Genomic DNA, 8,301 nt, shown 5'->3' with positions numbered 1-8,301 from the left:
GCACTTAACATATTCAAGGTATCTATTTCGAGCATACCTGCGGTTCTCCTTGTACTACCTCGTTCGTTTGCCCATTTATAGTTATTAGCAGCCATTTCTTCAATCAATTGTTGAGCTTCCTCAGCTGTCTTTCCCATCAATGCTCCTCCCGCTGCCGCATCTACATGCATCTTTGTTGGATAGGTGAGACCATTGTAAAATATTTGGACTACTAGCCAATCTGGTAAACCATGATAAGGACATCTTCGTTGCAATTCCCGATAACGCTCCCAAGCATCATACAATGTCTCTCCTTCCTGTTGAGAGAAACTAGTTATATCCATTCTAAGTTTAGCAGTTTTTTCAGGTGGAAAGAATTTATTAAGAAAAGTCTTAGCTAATTCAGCCCAAGTTGTAAAAGTGTTAAGAGGATGAGATTGTAGCCAAACCTTGGCTTTGTCCCTTAGCAAGAATGGAAACAATCGAAGTTTAATTGCATCATCACTAACACCATTGAACTTAATTGTATCACAGATTTCAAGAAATGTTGACAAGTGAGAATTTGGATCTTCGATAGCATTACCTCCATATTAAGATTGTTGTACCATTTGAATCAGTGATGGTTTAATCTCAAAATTATTAGCATTTACCGTTGGCATTGCAATGCTAGTTTGAGAATCTTGTGTTCCCGGTAAAGTAAAATCTCGTAGAATTCGCCTATTTGGGTCATTTTCCGCCATTTATTCCTCAAATGGTAATTCTATCAAGATTTGTTCTATCGGCTGCCAAACCTCTTGTTCCTCTTGATGCGGTGTATTTTTCCTTTGTCTCCATAGTGTCCTCTCAATTTTAGGATCGAAAAGTGCAACTTCTCGATTTGATCGGTGCATACACTACAAATAAAAATAAGAGAAATTTTTGCAATTTTAATTGTTAAAATCAACTATAAACAACTTGAATAAAAACAATGAAAATATCTAAATTAATAGAGATTATTAGACCCTAATATTGCCGCTCCCCAACAACGGCGCCAAAAACTTGATGGGATTTTTATATCAATACAAGTTTAAATCCGATCTGATACCCGTTAAATTGCAAGTATACATGCCAAAATTGTAATATAGGGTATGTATCGGGTCGATCCCACAAGGAGCAAATTAACCAATTACTAGATCCTTACTTTCTCTATTATTTAGACTTATGAATGAATTTCAGCAGAGAAAGTATATTGCTATTGTCTACAAATCTGATCACAAATGCTAAATGCAAATGAAGAATTTTCACTCAAGGATAAATCTAGGGATGTAGATTCCACTTATGACATAAACAACACAAATGAATGGACTTACCTCTTGTTATTCTTCTTGTTTAACCAGAGATTCATTTCCAATATTACCAAGTCTCATTCTCATGATGAATTGGCCTAGAGTAGTTCAGTTTTCCCTATTTTCATGGTGAAATACTAGTTCTACTCTGTTTTCTTTCATGAAATGCTAAGTAATCCACTTAAGTGTATCTCTATTTTCATGAACATACAACTTAAGCTCTACTCATGTGTTTCTATTGTTACTACCAATTCTCATTGAATAATAACAACTATAAACATGCTATTGGTGATCAATCAATAACAAGTAATCACAACTGCACAAGTAGACAAGTTAATACAAGAATTAACAAGTGTAAATCACATTCAATTCATATCATTTAGCCATAAGTTTCATCTACTCCCTAGATTAAGAAGTTTAGCTACTCATGAATGATTTAACAATCACACTCACAAGTTTATTAATGCAAAACATCATAAAGTACAAATACAAGAAAGATAAAGGAAAGCTTAGCCAATTGATGGTGAAGCCCTCAATTTTCTGCTATGTTCTTGTACAAGATGATTACAAGTAAAAACTCCAAATGCTTCCCCAAGAACTCCTAACTAGAGATAAACTTGTTGCCAGAAGAAAAACTAGCTACGTATGGTGATATCTGACTTTTTCTTGTGTCTCTGCATAAAAGGTGGTAGAAAGACACATTTTTCTCCTTCATGATTCCAACAACTCAGATTTTATAAAGAAAGTCAAAAGAAATGTTGTTTTGACTTGTCAATAACTCATTTTGTCTTCCCTTTTGTTGCAGAAGTGTGACAGCCCCACCTTCTCCTAAGGCGAACCAAAAGGGTTAGCGGACTGCCTGCCCAACTCTCGCCAGGACTAACGGTTCAGTTTCGAGCGATCTAATACATTCCGGAACATACAACGCGTGGAAACAAGCCAAAATATCAAAATAAAAAAAAAAAACCGGAGTCGGCCATGAATAGTAACCGACACGTCAAAACCCAACCAAACATCGAGCAAATATTTACATGTTGAAATTAAGCATATACAATCCAAAGTGGCATACCAAAGTGATTCAAAAATGGATATAAGTACGATTTGCCAAATCAAAAGGGAAATGGACCCAAAAGTATATTTAGGGTTTCAATCAATGAGCTATACAAAAGATATGTCCAACTAGCTCAATTCGGCAACCAATTGTCAAATCCAGTCCAAAAGTATTTATTTTCCTGTAAGGAAAATAAAAAAGAACAGAAAGGGGTGAGCTTGCGCTCAATGAGGTACTAGACATATAGCAGTAAACTCATGGCATTTCACATTTAACAAATCAGGTACACATGCCAGATGTAAAGTAAAGGAACCAATGATTCAAATCGGAAGGATACAGGTGGCTCTCAGGAGCCAAATTCCCATTTGCGCCACCGAAACTTGATCGAAATAATAGTTGACACTCCGTCAACGCTACAGAAGTAACCAATACCGTAGACTCCACTTTCTTCGACTCCTTCCACCTCACATACTCCCACCGGGCCCGAAATCCAATCAGATCAGAAATGGTAATACTCGAGAATACCGGAATCAAGGTTCTCAATACCCAAAGATCCCAAAACAGACTACCGTGGTTCGTTATCTAATCGACCAGGCCTTTGCCGGCCCGACTCGAGTAACTGGCCACAGGTGTTGAGCTCAGAGGTCACAGAAAGGTCGTTGGATACAAGCTTCCAAACGACGTCAGAATAGATACAGATCCAGATATAGATAACAGATACAGATACAGATAGCAGATTCAGATACGCACTCAAAATTGGCATATGAACAGACAAGAGAACGAGTGTGATAAAGTACACCCTCGCCTCCCTTTTATCAAAACAGTATTTGGCTCCAACAGTCATAAATCAAGTATTTCAGATATTCAGACATTTCACATAATGGGTAGCAGGTAGTGGAACACTCACCGGGGTCAGTACAGATACCTCCCAAAAGAGAGCTTTAATCACCAAGAAACCCTAAAATAATCCAAGGAAAACAATTGAAGGTTCCACTTTCAAAAATCGAGTATACAGAATGCACATTTGAGGCTCGACTACCAGTCGTATGCCTCGCCAAATAAATATTAATGCAAGGGTTCAAAACATGATTTTTTTGGAAACGAAAAGGTAACATGAAGACCGAGGCTCAAACAACCCAAAAGCCCTTCATTTCTACCCAAAAGGCAATTCAAACTTAAAGGAACCAAACGGCCTAGAAAATTGGACAGCACTTCCCCTAAATTTGCTTACTTTTCCAGCCGTCATGGCTTCATTATTTTCCTCAGCCAGTCCCAAAGTCACACACAAAATAAGTTCATTCAATAGCCGTTCAGTAAGCTCCAAGTAGTACAAGTACAATGCAAGCTAGGGAAAAGTCCGGAAATGAAAGTCAAGCCCTAAGATATTCAAATAAGCACGATAAGACTCGATTACAAGTCATAAACCAATTCCAAATATCACCAAAATAGGGCTCCATAAGCACACACAAGCAATAGAGGAAACCAGAAAAATCCGGAAATGGAGTAAGTGTTAACCCGGAAAAAAAACAGTTTTTGACGTCATTATGCGGTATTGGCACCAATGGCACTACGATTATCGGATGAAGGTGCAAGATACACCATTTCGAAGCTAAGATATAGGGATACAATATTACAGAAGGTCACTCAGCCCAGTTTCTAGTGTAACTAGGTAAAAAAAGCAAGATACTACACCAGAACCGTAAAAACAGGTTCACAGAACGCATTCTGGTGCAAACAGCATAAATCAGGCTAGCTAAGTCCAAATCCAGAAATTCTAAAGCCATTTGAAAGATACGAAACAGGGATACATTTCATCAGAAGACCTCAACAACCAATTCGGAAGCATTCCTAACCAAAATAACCAATTACAGAAGCAATTCCCAAATTCGGGTAAAACCAGGGCAGCAAGGGTAATTCCGTCTTTTCTCAAGTTACGCTACTCCGATTGACCTGAAATTTTGCAGGAACCTCTAAATATTATTCCCTACAACTTTCATGTTTTAATCCAAGACCAATTCGGCCTCTAAATATGAGCTACAAAACCGGGCAGAATGTAGAACATTAAAACCCTAACTTTTCAATTTTCTTTCCAAAACAGAAATTGCTTGCAATTAACCACTTTTTCCACCTTCTAGCTTCCTTAAATACCATTTCCAATCATCATACATGACCACATAATCATATTCATATGAAAACAGAAAAATCCCCAAAAATTATAAACTTCATCAATTCAACCAAAAATCAAGATATAATCCATAAAAGTGCATCTTATACTACCACCAATCATGATTTAAGCATCATTAGAGGGAGGAGAGGGGTCCTTCTCAAATTACCTTAGCAACACAAGAGAGGGAGCAACTAATCACTTTAGCCTTCCATACAACTCCACAAAACAACTCACTATCACTCCCTTAAGGGTTCCTATGGAGCAAAACCAAGATTCAATGGTTGATTTGGTAGATTGGAGCAAGATTGAAGCAAACCTTGGAGAGCTTTTTCTTTCTTTCTTCCTTGTAGAGAGGTTCGGCCATAAGCTTGGGAAAAATGGAAGATTTTTGGTCAATTTTTGGGTTTATTTAGTAAATGGTAAAAGGATGAATAGTAAGTCAAATGTAGGAATGAATCTCTAAGTGACACATGTCACTTTCATTAATTACTTGCCTAACTTTTTCTCTCTCTCACACCAACCACTTGGTAACCTCTAAATATCTCATAACAACCGATAAATTAAACCCAGTATCCAAATCTTCACCTAGTTGGCCGAATTTTACCGAACTTTCCGCACTAGTGGGTCCCACGTCCGATATACATTCTTATTTTCTAAAAATCTAACCGATACTAGAAAACTCATCTAAAAACTATATTTACTTATAAAAATTGTTTTCACAATTTTTGAATAAATAAAATGTGGAAAAGCGTGTAATTAATATTAGCAATTAAGAAAAGTACGGGTTCTCACAAGAAGCATGTGCCACCGAATCCACTCACTCAAGATAGCTGGAAAGTTGTGTGAAAAGTGAGAAAAAACGGCTGTGCCACTTCCAGAAGAGAGGCAGATCCGAGCCTCGGATCCGATGTTAGTCCCACAGACAACCAAGAGGGGGGGTGAATTGGTTTGATTAAAATCTTAACCAAGTTTATGCACTTTTTCGTTAATGAAAATTTACCTTCCTTTTTAGTAATGATCAACCAAGTAGATTAGAAGACAATAGCAATATTGATCGGAGAAGCAAGTATAGATAAGCAATGAAGATTTTATTAAACAGAAATGTAAAATGGAGAAACAAACCAAGTGTCTACCAAGCTTTACCCAAACTTGAAGACCAAACACAAGGAAGAGCAACTTCTCTTTGATGAAAGTCGATCAACTAGATGTACAATGGAGGGAGCACTTCCTCCTTGCCCTAAGCCTCACTTAGTCAAGCCAAGAAGTTTTACAATCACTCAGAAAACCCTCAACAGAGCTACACTAAAGATCCTTTCACTCACAAAAGAAAAGCTCAACAGAAATTCACACCACTTTAAAACAAATCTGCTTTGGAGACTATTTTCTAGCTAAAATATCTCACTAGATCTTGTAAACAAAGTGTGCAAAAGTCTCTACTTCGTTCAGACCAGTTTGATTTTAAAGGGAACCAGAAATGGGCTTCATCAATGCTTCCAACGGATAGAAGGCAGCTGAAGAGTCAACTAGCCGTTGGGGCTGTCGGACGTCCGACGATCAAATCATCGTCCGAACCAATCGTCCGATGGCATCCAAGTTGACGTTCGGACGTCCGATGCGTCTTGATCGTCCGACACCGCAGCGTCCGATCGTAGGCAGAGAGTTGGCAAGTTAGCTTGGAATTTTTCGGACGTCCGATGCGGTTGATGAGCGTCCGATGGCAAGCGTCCGATCCTTCCGGACGTCCGATGCTTCCTCACGAGCGTCCGACAGAGCTTCCTTCTTGATGCTCTTTATCCTTTCGGACGTCCGACAGATTCCTTTCGGCCGTCCGACGTGAGTATCCTGTTTTTGCTTCTTCTTTTGGTTGAAATGCATTTCATGACCTATTCATACCTGATTCTTTGATATGTAAAGACACTTATAATCGAAGAAGGTTAGATACATTTCAAAATACTTTGTGATCATCAAAACCAAGAATAACATTCTCCCCCTTTTTGATGATGACAAAACAAAGGTTTGAAATGAAATTTTATGATTGCAATGAAAACTTCCTCTTTCAAAATAGACAAGAACTCCCCCTGTCTTAGTGAATCACAAAATTTGAAAATTTTGGAAAACTCCCCCTCACAAAGCTGCCCATCCGAGTTAATCAATTAAGCATATCAGCCAATCTAAATTTAAACAATCAATCCAACATATCCTAACATTACCAATCATCAATCATAACCATCTCCCCCTTTTTGTCATCACAAACGGGCAACCAATCACATCACCACATCCACAAATTCACAAATTTAGACAAATTCACACATCAAAACTTAGACCATCAGAATATCAGAATAGACAATCCACAAATTCATTACATTCACATAAGCAGAATAGACAATCATTCATCAAGATATTCAGACATCCATCAAAACAGTACTTAGACATCCAAAATGAAACTTAAAATATCCATTACATTACACATTCATTGTTGAATACTACAAAAACATAAAAGAGACAAACAACATGCAAATGTCCTAAATGATGAACTAAGTGGATCCAGGTGTCCTCCGAGAGAGCTGATATTGATCAAGATCCTCCTCTTCAGTTTCTTCATCATCTTCAGCAGCCTCTTCAACTGGTGCCTTGCCTTTATCTGATGTAGAGGTGCCATGAGGAGTCACAGGGGTTGAAGAACCAGGATCCGGAATTGATGAACTTGGATCAGTGGGGTGTGACTCTTTGTCATGGGAAACTTCCTCAACAACAGGGGGGGGAAACAGGAGGTTCTTTTTGTCTAGGAAGGCAGTTTGTTGCTCAGAGGACATAGTGAGCATTAGACCATGTTCTAGAAGAAGAACATGCTGTTTGAGTTCACGAAGGAGCTCAATTACTTCATCACTGGAAGAGGAAGATGCTTTAGTGGCAGACTTCCTAGGGTGAATGGGAGTGAGTGAAATGGGTGAAGGATCATGTGCAGTCTTAGACCTAAGTTCACTAGAAGATGCACCCTTATAAGCCCACAGATTATCTTTGAAAACAAGATTTTTTCTTTCAAAATACCCTTTTGTAAAGGCATAAGAAGATGCTTCTTTAGGACAAACACCTAGAATAGGGACTTTGTTAAACTCAAAAATCTTTTGAAGAAACTTTCCATAAGACAATTTTCTGCGAGAATCAGTGGCATAGCGAAGTAAGAACTTGCACATGACAAAACCAAAATCAATACGAATTTTTTCTTGAAAACAATAAAAGAGGTACAACTCCATTTTGTTTGCATCAGTTCTGTGCCCATCAGTGGGCACAAGCAGGTTTGAAATGATAGAAAAAGCAATTAAATTCACAGGAGCCAGATCATTCAATTTAGCATCAGCAGGTGAGGAAAAACTTCTTTTGAAATAGGTTAACATTTTTGTCCCATCAAAATGATTTGCAGCAGTAGGAAGCTCTTCATAAGAAAAGAAATTAGCAATCTTATCTTTGCATAAACGTTCAATGGTAGTATTTAAAATGGAGTTCACAATTTCAGAGTCAATGATTAAGTCTACCCCATTAACCCTGGAAAATATTTCAGTTGGGTCAGAACCTTTCCTTAGATTGGCAAAAAATTGATGCAACATATCAGGATAGTAGACATTTGGCATAGAAATAAGATGTGACCATTTCTGGAAAGCAAATAGACTCAGAATGGATTCTAAACCTATGGAGCGAAATTCAGAGGGGTTTACAGTTCTTTGAGGGATGACACCCTTCTGGGATATCCAGGAGTATTTGTCTTTCGCAGCATCATCAAA

The 8,301-nt window shown here is 38.0% G+C and overlaps 1 non-coding gene across 1 annotated transcript; it reads left to right on the top strand.

Annotated features, from left to right (window-relative positions):
* The first annotated feature begins 225 nt into the window (after positions 1-225).
* LOC113697680 (small nucleolar RNA R71) lies at positions 226-332 on the top strand. The gene has a single exon (XR_003449955.1). It is a non-coding gene; the product is annotated as a small nucleolar RNA R71 (small nucleolar RNA).
* The last annotated feature ends 7,969 nt before the right edge of the window (positions 333-8,301 follow it).

This window comes from Coffea arabica, chromosome 6e, assembly GCF_036785885.1.
Source record: "Coffea arabica cultivar ET-39 chromosome 6e, Coffea Arabica ET-39 HiFi, whole genome shotgun sequence".
In the NCBI taxonomy this organism is placed as follows: Eukaryota; Viridiplantae; Streptophyta; class Magnoliopsida; order Gentianales; family Rubiaceae; genus Coffea; species Coffea arabica.
This window is presented reverse-complemented; position numbering and strand designations above follow the sequence as displayed.